Source organism: Podarcis muralis, chromosome 4 (genome assembly GCF_964188315.1).
Source record: "Podarcis muralis chromosome 4, rPodMur119.hap1.1, whole genome shotgun sequence".
In the NCBI taxonomy this organism is placed as follows: Eukaryota; Metazoa; Chordata; class Lepidosauria; order Squamata; family Lacertidae; genus Podarcis; species Podarcis muralis.
In genome coordinates this window covers 48,670,802-48,685,906 of record NC_135658.1, presented here as the reverse complement: position 1 = coordinate 48,685,906, position 15,105 = coordinate 48,670,802, and positions in this window count along the sequence as shown.

Below are 15,105 nucleotides of genomic sequence, written 5' to 3'. Positions count from 1 at the left end.
ATCAGAGGCTGCTGAACATGTCTTCATAGATCCAGTTAGATGGATGGCATTGGATGTGAGAAATATTTCAGGCGTATGAATTACTCAACATATCACAGTATTTATAACACTAACATTCTGGTGCAATTATTTCTTTCCAGAAGCTAAATACTTCATCGGGGAACAGAACAAGAGGTACAAGATGGAGGACAAAACAAAAATTATAAAGACAGTACAGCCCTGCTTAGTTAATAATGTGATATGTGAGAGGTTTCACAATTAAAACTATCTTGGAAGAAGAAAATCTTTTTTAAACAAAAATGTACAGATTAAATCCTCTTGAATAAGCAGCCACTGAAGTTGTGTCCTGCTTGTACACTTCCTTTCCCACCTCGTTATGGTACTTGAGTGATCTGAATCTTAGCCAAATGGCTATGAAATTAAATGAGTCCTCCTCTTTGTTCCATGATAGCAAATGGAATTTTTATTTGCGTTTTTCTTTTCTTCAGTAGATGTTAAAGGCTTTTGTCCCCACCCTGCTTCTTGTTCTGTAATTATTCTTGGCTCTCTTCTTATACCTACATTACAAATTCCCATTACATTTTTTTGTATTATATGGAATGTTTCCAAGTGAGTGATGGAGTGGTTCCTTCCACACAAGAAAATGCAAAGTCGGATCGTTTTTCATTAAAAATACTTTGCTTCAGTGAAATTCATTAATGCACTTTGCCCTGCAAGTAAGTATGGATAGGTTTTATGCACGCCCAGTATGGGAATCTCCTCAATAAATTATATGAACAGCAGAAACAAGCTGCTTCTGTTGTATGTGGAAAGAAGTTGTAGCCGATGCACTCTAGTTCTGTTCCCTGCTACTGCAAAATACATTAAAGATGGCACTCATGCAATCACCGGAAACTTTTGAGCCACAAATGTGGGTATCATTTGCTGATCCACTACGAGAGACCACAGAGAACTGTGACTCTGTGGAGATTCATACAGTTCAAGATGCACAGCGTATAGCAAAGCAGATGGACAACCATCAATTGCGGCAATTTAAAAAAAGAAATATATTTGGCAAATTGATGCCATGAAGGAACATAGAAATATGAGTCACACAATTAGTCCATTTATCTCAGTGTTAACTACCCTAGCTTGCTTCAACTTGAACTGTTTGACTACCAGCAGTCACTGATGGTGTTTCAGAGAGGGGCCTTTCCCAGCCCCAACCAGATCAACCATGGGTTGAAACAGGGACTTTTTGTATGCAAAACAATTGTTCCATTGCCAAGATATGGCTCTTCTTCTAGTTCCTCATGTGCTTTAAAAGATCAGTGTTCTGTGCACATTCTGCACAGAGGCAGCAATCCTGTACACACTTACCTGTGAGTAACTCTCACCGAATCCTCGCAGAAGTCTTACTTTTGTGTAGACATGTATACAGTGGTGCTGTGAAAGTGTAATTCATAGAATCAGAGAAGTGTAGGCTTGGAAGGGACCCCAAGAGTCATCCAGTCTACCCCCTGCAATGTAGGAATCTCAACTGAAACATACAGGACAGAGAGATTCATTTCTTTAAAACTGCCTTTGCATATAAAGGAGGACCTCAGACATGTGATCATTACTCAGGAAACTCCACAGCAACAACATTCTCCCCCCTTGCAATTCCTACCAGCTGGCATTCAGCCTCCAACAGTGGAGGCTGGATGCTTAGTAGCCATAGGTAGCCTTATCCTCCAGGAATTTGTCTAATCCTCTTCTAAAGCCATCTGCGTTGGTGGCCATCACTCTTCGTTATGGGAGCAAATTACATAACTATGCACTGTGTGAAGCCCATTTTCCATCAGCTTTACTTCTAAGAATGATTTCTAATGTTCCTTGGGTTTGCCTTCTTGTTTTGTGACTTGCCTTCTTTAATTTAACATCTATATGCACGAGCTGTTATTTTATTTTTTTACACACCTCTGCAATTATAGATCTTTACTTGTCAGTAGCTGTGGAAGTTACTTTCAAAACTGCAAGAAAAACATATGGTTAATAATATTACACGTTCTTACCAGCTAGCTTTACAGTTATACCGAGGTGGACATTTTACTTTTGAAGACTGCCAAACATTTGGAAAGCTCTAAGACATTAGTGCAAAGCATATTTGATGCATAACTGTTTGGTGATACTTTGTATGTTATTACTTTTTCCCCCCAAGACACATTCTGGCTCCTGGGAAATCTGTTTTGCAAGTTAATTTATTGCTGCTTTCAGTTTTCCTTTGAACTTAGTGATCTACCTAGAGTAGCCCTGGTGTTATTATTATCAGTCTTTATAATCTTTTAATAACCTTTTCATACGTTATCTTCTCCCTTCCTAATTCTTCATTTTATGGCCTTCCTAATCTGATTTCTGGATGGAGAAAATCCCCACCGTCGTCATTTCAAAATTGACTGAGTAACTAAAGACTTATATTTGCCTTATCTTATATTTCTCGCATGCCTCCTTAATAGGATTTTAAAGATCTGAATTGCAATATTTGGGAAATCTCTTCCTGCTGAAATATTTCAAGCTTTTATTCTAACATACATCTGCAATATTTCCTGAAAACCTGACATCCATTTAGTTTGTCTGTAGACTACACGGTGCTGCTTGAACAAAGAGGAAATCTAGAGGATTCACAGCTCTTGGTGAATGGAGATTTCTGGCAAATTCAGTATGTTCATAAATGTATGAGAACAATGGAATTATTATATGGTCTTGATAGACTTATACTATGTGGAAGGTAGTTCTAAAAGTTTCTTCCAAATTTCCACAGACATGAGCAGCAATGGTAGTTATTCCTGAGTGAAAGATATGCCAGATGATGTAGTGAGGATCTTGGAACACACATCCAAGAGTCCAAGAGTCATCTTGGAACACACATAGCAATTGCTATGAAAGGTTTGGACCAATTCACTTATTCCTAAGGGTTGTTTGCTGAGCACAATGGTGCCATGGAGCAAGAAGCTGACTCCATTATGATTGATTAACTTTACATTCTGTACTGGCTCAAAATAAACCAGAAAGCAAAATAAATATTTTAAAGTAAACGTTTTAATTCTTGTGCTCAAGGTTTAAAGGAAATTTAATGTGCTTATAAACTGTCCACTGGATTGCATCCCTGATTTTATGTGCCAGTAGGCATCTTTGAGGGCCTTGCATTTGAGATTCTCACTGGAGAAGCAAGAGCTGGACAGACATGTAATGGCTGCTGTGGGAAACAGGAAGAGCCCAATAGGAAACCTCGGAGAACTGGGCTGCCAAAGAACCACTCAGCGTACTATTGTAATAAATGCTTCCTGCAGAGGAAGATGCTTGCTTACAATCGAAATTATGCCATAAAAGGAAATGAGTGTTTGATTAATCCTGAAGGACACTTCATACAGTATAAAGAGAAATGGAATGGTGCATGGTTATTTCCTGACTGTTATTACTGACTACAAATCCTACTACCCCCAATGGATATTGCATTGCTGTGAATTTTTATATAATGGTTTTATATTGTTTTATTGCGTATTTTATGGTTGTATACTGTTTAGGAAATAGATAATATAGATAGATATAGATATAGATATATAGATAGATATAGATATAGATTCAGTTTAAAACATTCCTAAATAAAATAAATCATCAAGATGGCTATATATTACTTCCACTATCAGAGGAGGCATATCTTCTAGAGAATATGAGCAGTAAGTAAAATTCTGTTTGTGAGCTTCCCACAGGCACTTGGCTGGCCACTGTGGGGACAGAATGCTGAAAAAGATGACCCTTTAGTTTCATCCAGCAGGACTACACACATAAAGGATTATTTAATGTCCACTAAACAGTCTCTCGGATATGCTGACACACCATCCTACTAAATTTCCCCTGCTATTCAGTCTGATGAAATGCTATGCATGCACAGACCTATGATCTTTTGAACCATTCAACGAAGCCACAAAGAGAAATGAAATTTGACTCTTTTTGCGGCTGAGTTGACTATTTCTCCACCGTTGTCACTCCTTCTCCTTCCTTCTACACCACAGAAAACTATCTATTGCCCATCGGTCTGCTTTGCCCCCAACTTCCATTCCACAGCTGGGTGTTTTCTGCTGTGATTCTCCTTATATCTGGAACTCAAGACATTTCCCTCTTGCCCTTGAAGTCCCTCAAGGCCCATCTTGATCAGAAAGCTTTCCACAAACAGTCCTAGTCTCACTTACTGTTGCTCTATATAACACAAGTAACACTGGTTGTGTTCTTCCTCTGCTGCCACAAGACCCTCCCCTAGTTTACTATCACTTTTCATTGTCAATTCTTGACTTCAGTCTTCTTCCTCATCATGTCTGATGATTGGTGCTTGGGTGAATGAGCTTGTGGCCCCTTTGATATATGAAAATTCTGGAAGCTATTATTGCTGCACTTTAAAGCACCTGAGAAGTGTATGATATTTCTTTTCAAAATGAAAAGAATATTAAACTGACTGTCTAGTAGTGGTGCAAGCTGTCAGGAGGAATGTGCAGGAAGAGAATAATAAAGGCAAGCAGGGTTTGAATACAATTGTGTTTTGGATGTCAATGGGAGGGAGAAGTGAAATGATTTTCATGGATTCTCCCTTAAAACCACCCACACCATCTTCCAGGCTTCTGTGATAGTCTCGAGGATCCCCCAATCATCTGAAGCAGACTTTCAAGGGCTGGAGGGGAAAGGGGAAATGGATTCCTGCCCTCCCATTAGTGGAGGCATCTGCAAGATCACAACTGGATTCAACCCATGAAGTTTCAGAAAAATACTTTGGCCACATGTGTCACTGACCTCAAGTACGTTATTAGGCTAACATTTGCACAAAGGATAAAATTGCCGTAAGCCAGTTGTGCCAACTTCTGGCTAGAGCATAGTGTCATCCAAAGTTCATAGCCTCATAAACTCCTCCTCAATTTCCCACGAGTGTGTTAGTTGCGGCTCTTGTATATCCAATTTCCGTGCAGTGGGAAAAATCGAAGTTGTGCATCATTGAAGGAGAAAATTCAGTCAAAACAAACGACAGTCTAGGCTGTTGGTGCTTAACCAAAGTAAAAGTAGGTGTGTCATTAATTCCCAGAAAACCCTCAAAATTGCATCTAATTCTCATCCGCATGAGTGAAACCACTTAACAATTCCCTACTATCATACTAACATCCATGTTAGCAAAGTACATGTAAGATGTGAGAAGTGGGTGGCAAGTGCCAAAATAACCCTGCTTTTCTTGGTTTCACTTTCCCATGCAAGTCATGTACCTTGAGTAGGAGCTAAGGAGTTGTCATTCATCCGAGACCTTTGAATTTTAAAAAGCTGCCCAATCTCAAGATTTCAGCAGACTAGTTTGTCCTAGCACAAAGGTGGGTAGCTGTGGTTTGAACTCCTGTTTATATAACAGTTCCTTCAGTCCTTCCTTCATTCCATTGTATACTCCTTTCTTTACCCTCAAAAAAGGCATATTTCCAGATTACACAGATTATGCAAGATAAACACACTTGGCAGTTCAAAACAAGAAACAAAAATCATACAACAGGCGGAGAGAAACCAAAATCACACAGCAGATCACCTCAGGTCCCAAACCCTGGTTAAATAAAAACGGTTTATCTCTTGTCAGCACCTGAAAACTTCCAAGTGAGCTAGTCTGACAGGCTTCCCTTGTTCCATGAGGAAGTTGCTTCTTACCACCACTGCCCCATGCTTAATTTCTAAGGGAGAAATGAGGTGCTGGGATCCAAGTCTGTCTGATAATGTTGCCATCTGATCAGGAACTCCTTCTCCCTGATTTCTGATGTGTGGGAACTCCTTATAGTCATTCAGTGGTGGGAAAATATACTTGGCACCTGACCAGGGGTACTTTCATCTAGCTAGACTGCATGGATTCCAGGATTGAGTACAGATGCCAGACTGTTGATCTCCCTTTTATTTGGCTGCTCTGAAACCAACACAACACACACACACCCTTTTAAAAAGCAGACCTTGACTGATTTCTGCTGGTATAGCTCAGTCAGTAGATCATGAGACTCTTGAGTCATGGGTCTGAGCCCCACATTGGGCAAAAGATTCCTGCATTGCAGAGGGTTAGACTAGATGACCCTTGTGGGTATTTCCAACTCTATGATTCTATGGGGCTGTCTGTTTGCCTTGCAATCTGCACCTTCTGCCAATACGTTCTACAAATGCCTCCAGCAACAGGCATAAAGAAAGGCTCCTTTCCTGAAAAGTTTCTTAATTTAGAACAACGTAAATCCAAGTGACATATCTCATTGTATGCATCTTGTAAAAAACAAACAAACCCAACTATATATAAATGCTGCATAAATTCAGTCAGGAAGCACAAAAGCAACAGGGAACGATGATTCCATAAATCTATAGAACCTGCCCTGATAATGCTGAGAGAATGCTCTTTGTTGTAAAGAAAGGAACGTACTGTATATATTCTGGCAACAAATTATATGGAAAGGTATTTCCCTAATTATAAAACATGCAAAAGGTTTGGGTTCTCCAGAACATTTTTATAAAGAAACGTGCCATTTATGAGATGTAATGCAAAGTATACCTGCAACCTATTTAGCTCCAGAAGCTCTGAAGTGCTGATATAGTCCTGATATCAGCAAAACTGCCATTTTATGGCAGTTATTCATGGCCGACAGCAATTCAACAGAAAATTAATTAGCATCACCCTGCCATAAATCTCCACAGTATTAGCTAAAATGCCAATTCTGTAATCACTTTTCATTAAAGCCAAAAATACTAATTAAAATTGATTCTCTTCCCTCCCCCCACAATGCTTTGGTAAATTGCTGCCAGTTCTAAGATCCCCTCAGAGGTAAACCAGAATAAGGCAGACCTTTAAAGTGGATTTTGTACAGAGTCTCATCCTCTCTATAAAGATAACAATGCATGAAAGGGAAAAGGGACACTGGGGGGAGAAGACTGGCAGGCAGACTCCCTGAAAGGGCAGGAGCAAATGAGTAAGGAAATACAGGCTTAATAAAACCACAATAATTTGTGTGCTATAGCTAAGATGCCCAGCAGTGTCTTTTTAGAGTCAGCTGGCTAGTAATACGCCACAAACTACAAGCTACAAAGGATTTTGTTGATGAAACAATTCAAGCTGTTTAGAGATTTTAAGTAAAAAAAACCCTGCCAGATATGTCTGGCTAGGCTTTGTTTGCCTTCTATACCTAGCCAAATGTTTTCCACAGCGAGACCTATCTCGTCCAACTGAACTCATTTTAGCATAATGTGCCAAAAAGTTACACCTATTTTAAAAATAATGGCATACTCCCCTTGCCTCACAGCAGAACCAACCAACTAGGATATGTGTTTAATCTGCGTCTCCTATTTTGGCTTTAGGCATAACAGGGTCAGTGTGCTGCAGTGATGCTCTTGTCAGATTAGGATTGAGGAGCCCTCAATTCACATCTGCCCTGAGCCATGAACTCCACTCACTAGTTCTATCTCAGCATTCAAGCAACATGTAGGGTGAACGCACATTCACTTCTGCAGAATCTTCTGAGGGCCACATGCTAGGGGTGGGTGGGGCCAGAATAAAAGGTAAATCTTACCCTTTTGTACAGTAGGCTAGTTTCTAAACATATTCATGCACCAGTCTCTGTCCATCACCCAGACAAGTAAGGTGCATTATCAGAGTTCAAGGACAAATTACAGACCGCACTTGGAGTGCAAAGCAGCGATAGTGTAGGTTGTGTCCTATGGAGAGTTCAAGTAGGCCTAGAGGGCATTTGACCTGAGAGCCCTCCTCCCCACAACCCTGCCAATCTAGCCTGAGGTTAACTGCCCAGAGGACAGTTGATGGTGTGGTATATAAATTTTGTAAATAAAACTAAAAAACCAACTAAGCAACACTTTTGCACTTAGTAACATGTAGGCTCGTCAAGGAACAATCCATTCACTGGATTCAACAAAACAGGCAACATGCATTCCTGTAGAAATTGACAGCACCTCAATTTTGCACTCCTAGATATTGCAAAGATAACCAAGTTAAGGAATGTGGTTACTCCCATTAAGCTATGGAGAGGCTGTAAATCTGAATTAGCAAACAATGTTGATTTATTTGGGAGTGTTTTTTGTTTGTTTGTTTGTTTTTATAGTGAGGATGGCATGATTGCAGACACAAAAGACTGAAATGGCAGTGTTCCAGTGCCACAAGTGTGCTTCCTACTCAGCTTGTTAAATCTGGAGACAGCTGCTTTCAAGATTTTGCTGGAACAGCTGCCTGTTGGGTGTCTGAAAGCCAAAGAAGAAAAAACCCTGCCCTAATCACCATCCATTATTTTCATGAGAAGACAAAATACCAGGTTGTATAGAAGTACCAGAGATACCTTTGTTAGGTATGTCTTCAAATGATGTCTTGTTTATGTAACAAAGGGCATACATGATGGCTTCTGGGTTTCTCAGAATTCACTAAACGCCTAGTCTAACTGGGTGGCTAGCAAAATGCCCAGCATTACTTCAGGTAACTGAACATCCTGGAAACAGGAAATGATGTGTATGAAGGAGTGTAGGGAATAAGGACTCAATGTAGATATGTGTTACAGTATCTAAATAATTGCATCAAAAACATTACACCCAACTGCAACACATTGGTTCACACAGCTTTCCTTTCTTCTGTGTAGGTGAGTCCGAAGTGTGGCTTCAAATGTTAATGAAGTGTGAAAACACAGGAATTGTGAGCTCTGTCATCATGGAAATGTAAGGGTATCATTAAAATCCAAAGTGGGTGAATTTCCTCCTCAGGAACGGATGTCTGCTACATCCACTTTAGGAGCAAATCTTCCCCATAACTATGAACAATATGTGATTGTTTTAACATGTTCATGATGTTATGTGCCTAGTTCATCTTGGAAGCAAGACAGAAAGGTGATATATAAATATCTTAAATAATGAAATGTCCATTCAGGAAGCACAATTCATTGGTGAATATGGAGAGGATGTGTAGCAATAATCTGTTCTAGGAACATCGCCACCAGATGCTTGTCTAAGCTTTTTGTGAAACATCAAAGGAAGGAGCTTCCAAAACTATCCCAGAGGACTTCTGTTTGTTGCAGGACTATCTTGTAGTTAGGAAGCGGTCACTAAAGTTTCATGATGTGATTTAGATGGCTTAATGTTGTCTAATTTCAAGGCCTCATTTTGTTCTTGAGAAAATGCTCATAAAGGATAACATTTTGTGTACATAGGTTTCTAGATCACATTCACAACATCCAAAGCAAATTCAATTACCTTGGTGCTCAAATGGAATCTGTTCCAGAAGTGCGTGCAACTTCTGAAAACATTAAAAAACCAAGGTGTGGCTTCCGATTGGCTGCAGGAGCTTTCAGCACTCAATTGGAAGCCGCAGAAACCGCGCCGGATGTTCAGATTCCAAAGAAAGTTCGCAAACAGGAACACTCACTTCTGGGTTTGCGGTGTTCGGGAGCCAAAACGTTTGAGTCGCAAGGCATTCAACAACCAAGGTACAACTGTACAGCGGTCCCTGGAAGCACAGGTTATCATTTTCCAAAGTGTGTGTTGCAATCCAAAAGTAATACAGATGTCCCTATATACTTTTTAAAAAAATAATAATAATTTTACAGTCATAACAAAAAATATCTGAAATATAAAATCACTAAATCATCATCTGAGCCAATATGAGTCACAAAGAATAATCCCAGGGAAAAAAAATATTAGAGCAATTACAGAGAAATGGTTGTGGACTGTTATAGCAAACTGGTGTTTTTCCTACCCTTTCCCTTCTCTCACCCACAGTGAAGAAACACATCAGGGAAAGCCACCCCATGTTTGTAAAAGCAATAAAATCATGCCACACTGCAGGGGTGGACCTTGGTAATATGGCCTCCTGTGCAAGGCCAAAGTTTGACACACCCCCCCGCCAGCCATCACACCAAGCTGGGTAAGTACTAACTAGGCTTTGGGAAGGAGATGGGAGGGCTCTAGGACCCTGTCAGAGCCCTCACACCTCCTACTGAAAGCAAGCACTTAGTAGGTTTTGGGAAGGAGGCAGGAAGGCGCCCACCTGGCTTGGCACCCTGTGTGGGGGAACCTGTTGCACTTCCCTAAATCTGCCTCTGCACACTGCCAAAATTGGATCACATTAAACTTATGTCCTAATTTCTCAAGTAAAGATAGCTCACCGAACTTTTGGAAAATGACTCCACAGAAATCATGCCAGGTGTGTGCCACCAACACTCTGGCTGCTGATAACAATGGGCTTATCAGCTTCCTACTTTTCAGATCTCCATCCTGCCCTAGAAATGATTTTTTTAAAGCTCCTTGTGGAGAGGGTTGTATAGCCTGTCTTGAAATAGCACTAATTTAATTAAAAATTTCTCCAGAACTGCATGGCATTCCCACGATATATGAAGATACATTCCAATAACCTGACACCCTCTCCAATACAGCAGAGAGGATCTAAGCTCAAATGGGATAGCTTCCATGGAGTAAGATACTATACTGATGTATTAAGTGAGGGAAATACTGTAGCTCAGTGGTACAGCTCCAAAATAGAGCCTAGATGGTGGGCAGATGATTCAACATTTGTTGATTCTGCAGATTATCATATGAGGGTGGTGCCCTCTGACCTCAAATTTCACTTTGAATTTAACCAGCAAAAGTTACATGGTGGGCTTGTGTATTCACTTTGGAAATCCCATTTGCACAAGGATTTCCACCTGTGCATGAGCCATCCTCTTCCTCTTTTCTCCCTGCAATTCCTCTGATTTGGATGCAGGGACTGGGGGAAAACCCCAAATAGATGGCTGGGGCAGGGAGAAGAGAGGAAGAGGAAGTTTCATTGTGTGTAGTCTGAAGTCCATGCATTGCTAGGACAACTTCATTAGAAGCAACTATGGTGTGTGAATGTAGCAAAAGTTATCGCTGTTATATTGCCAAAACATTTTGTTACTGCAAATTCCACTGATGTGACAGGCGTTTCTAGAACAATTGCGAACATCTCCATCATCAATGTAATTGCACTGTTTAGGAATAAATAAATTCCATTTCGCTTTTAAACCTTAGCAATTATTCTTTTATTTCCATCATTTATTTAAACAAGAGCAACGCAAAAAAATAAAATCTAACAAGCATACACCAACTTATAATTATAAAAGCAGCTCCATCTATCCTCAGATGTCTACACCTTTCATTTTAAAATGTATGCCAAGCAATTCTGCAGTCAAACGTACCCAAGTCACATTTATATTAATTTGTTTTTTGTGCTTTAGTTGCCTGAAAACCTATGCCAGTCAAATCTGGGAAGCACGGTTCCTGGGCTGGTGCCACAGTGTCAGAAAAATCTCTTGCTAAGCAAAAAAGGCCCTGCCAAAACCTTAAGTACCTGCTATTAACTCCCTATCAGGTTTGAAGGCACCCATTATTTTGCAAAAAGTGACACCTCCCTAAGGATTGGGCTAAATTCATCTATGTTTGGCCCAGTATGTCAATTAACTTAATAGCTTTGTAAGTTTAGCCAATTTTTTTTCTTTTACAGTTCAAATATACTGCAGTGGTTTCTAACTTGCACTTGGAAGATTTCCTCTTAAGTGTAATAACGTTGCAGAGGAACCAAAGCTTATAAAAGCTGCAAGGAAAAGAAAAATAACCTGATTTATCATAAAAGGGTACTTCCAGATGGGGCCTTAATACTGAAAATGGCTCACTGAGATATCACAAATGGGTCATTGGTTACAGGTGGTTGATTTCCCACAGAGAGTAAATATGAATTGAATAGGGGGGAACTGTGGGCCAACAATTCTGTGCACATACTGCAAAATGCGTGCACGTGCGTGCGCGCGCACACACACACACACACACACCCATTTGGAAGCATTGAAAATTGCCTAAATATTGGCTACTTGTCTCTGGAGAGGCTGAAACGTTTAAGCTGTCTTTAAACTGCCTAAACTGTGATGGAGAGGCACTGTATATCTCTTATGGTGGAAACATGATCCATAATGACTGGGGAGAAAGCCTTCTCTTTGGCTGCACAAGTTTGTGGAACCCTTTCTTCCAGGAGGTTCAGATGCTCCCAGCACCCACTAATTACTGTCTTCCACCAGCTCATGAAGATCTTTCTATTCCAAGATTCTTTTGCCTTGCTGGGTGAACAACGTTTCAATTTGAAGGGTTGTTTTTTCTGTCATGCCATCTTCTACTCCATTTTATTGATGTCGTGGTTTTATTAGGAGACCACGGTAATTTTAGCTGATATTCAGGGATACATATGCATCCACAGGGTGTGGGAGCAAAATACAAAAGTATGCTCCTATGCCGTTGATCAAGGAAGTCAATTTTAAATCTAAATTGGGCTAAGAGGTGAGACAGAAATGACTTAAATGAGAGTCTTTATAAATGCAGAATTCAGATGAATGGCAACCCAAAGTTGGTGTGAAACTCAGGAAAATGAAATAACAGTGCTGTAGGTATTAGAGAGTTATTTTTGTGGAGTCCTCAGAATGAGGAGCCTTGAATGTTGGCTTTGTTGGTGAGAACAAACTACAAATATAGTTGTAACTTTGAGGAATGCCCTGAGGACCAACCTACAGGTGATGTAAATTGCAAATCTAAAAAGGTTGCAATGGGGGTGGTGGGAATCAGGACTGAGATTGCAGTGCACAGGGTTTGATCCTACCCTAATGCCACAATCCTATGAGGATTCCCTCTTCCCATGAAGATGTTATTCACCCTGGTAGGAAGCTTCCTTGAGATAGAGAGATGTGTGGTTTCATTAAACAGCATTTTCTCCCCGACTATGCAGAAGTTCTGTCACTGCTGCATTGCAGGGCTTGGAAGCTGCAAATCAGACCCACTATAAGTTTCAGTCTCTACCTGTTTTGTTTTTCTCCCCTCTCTTAACATTTTGCCAAAAACAGTTCCTTTGCAACCTCTGACATTAATCAGAAAATTGGCTCACCCCTCAACCTTTGAGCTTCTGAAAGGAAAGCCCTAACATGTTTTTTTGAAATTCTGTTGTTTTCATGATATGATTTATTGCAAAATATTCTGCCAAGGAGCTCCAAGGAGCGTCATAAAACTCCTTGGGTAAGTGAAACGGACAAAGAGTGACCTGCCCCAAGACCACCCAAGTGGCTTCATAGGCAACAGGGATTTGAAGCTGGCTGGCTGTCTCTAAGCAAAACACTTGCCAGCTACTTGGAAACTACCAGGTCAGGTTTTTCTATAAACATACCAAACAAGTGTTTTTGTCTGAAACTGACATTCAGAATGAGTCAACATGGAGCTTTAATTTGGCATATGCCATAAATTAGCCTAGGTCTTCTAGTTTTAGTAGTTTATCAATAGGGTTGCTGGCCTCACAAGCTGGCTAGGATCCAAAGAACCACAAACCTAACTCCATAAGCCCACAGAGACTTGACCTTGTGTAGGGATGGGGATCCTGTGTCCGCTGGATGCTGTCAGGCTCCAGCTCCCATCATCCCTGACCATTGGCTATTCTGTCTGTGTCTAATGAGAATTGGAGTTCAAGAACATCTGGAGATCCACCTGTTCTCCATTCCTGGACCTTGGGTTCTTCAATCAGTAGTCCCCTTGTCAGAAAGTAATTGACTCTCAAATATTTTTAAACTGATTCACACCCCTTCACCCTTGACAAAACTTAGCAGGCAAACCTGCCTTGGGGCACTGGACCATACACTACAGCAGGGGCAGCCAATGGAGCATTTTCCAGATGTTGTTGGACTACAAGCCCCATGATTCCTGAGCATTCCTATGCTCATTGGGAGCTGATGGGAGTTGGAGTCTAACATCTGGAAGGCACAACAACATATCCTACACTTGCACTGCTGCATGGGGATAAAGTGAAACGGGGAGGTGGCTGCTTTTTGTACAGGTTTTACACTCTTGCGAAAAAGCATCCACTTCTGGTGACTTTCAGGGGGCTGATTAGTGGAGGGATTTGTGTGTGTTTGCAGTGGGGTGCTGCTGAGCAAAGGCATGGGCATTTTCAGGCTGTCCACTTCCACCCCAAAATATATGCAGACAACTTATGATTCTCATATCTGCCATCCCGTTAACAACCACATTTTCCTTTTCAAACAGCCTTTTTCTTCTTCTTCTCACCAGTAACAATGGCATTGTCATATAGCTAAGTAGAGTTGAAGGCAATACTTCCTGAATAGGCATTGTCCTCACACTGAATTAGCTCCATTTCCCCTCAGGAATATTATCATGTAGCCTAGCCACTTCAGATTAGCTACTTGACAATGTAAGTGCTACTCTGAAAAATATAAGTGATTTTAAAACAACACAAAACTTTGGCACAGAAACCAGAACTGAACAGGTCTGCAAACATCCCCTCCCAAAATAAAATTCTGAAGAAGGAGTCTTTTGAGCAACTGTCTGCCTTTACTTTCATGCCAAAAATATTCACTGGAGAACTTTAGGCTCCGATAGAAAGGTACCTGAAGATATTATTGCCTATGCTGGGCATAGTTATTAAATTTCTGCTATTGCTGGCAGTAACACATCTGCACTGCTAAGAAATGACAGACTGCAGTGCTGCTGGAGCACATTTTAAAGAGAATTTTCTATTGCCACCTTCTGTTCAGTTTGGTTATAAAAGTTAAGAGCTCATCAACAGAGCTGTAGGGTTTTTTGTATGGGGGAAGTGGGGGAGGCAAATGCAGCAGGAATTTCTGCTGCACAAGTCCCATTCAAATGAATGAGATGTGGTAGTGTCTTTGCACACTTCCTGTTAACTCTTACGACACTCTTTTGCAGCACGCAACCTGCTTCAAGGCCCTGAAGTTTCTACTCTCTAGACCAGCAGCCAGCTCACCTGGAAAGCCAATAGTAATCTCACCTGGAAAGCCAATTGGGAAAAGGTAGGTATTCAGGGCCTTCTGTGAAACCTGAATTTTGATGCAGGTCTGGTGGAAAAGAATTCCATAGCTTATGGGGTCACCATAGAGAAGAACATTTCCCTCACTAAAGGGCGAGCACAATAAGAGAGCCTGTAAAGTGAATCTTAAAATTACTATGGGCAGGATAGTAGGAAGATAAGAAACTGCCTTATACTGAGTCAGACCCTTGGTCCATCTAGCTCAATACTGACTACACAGG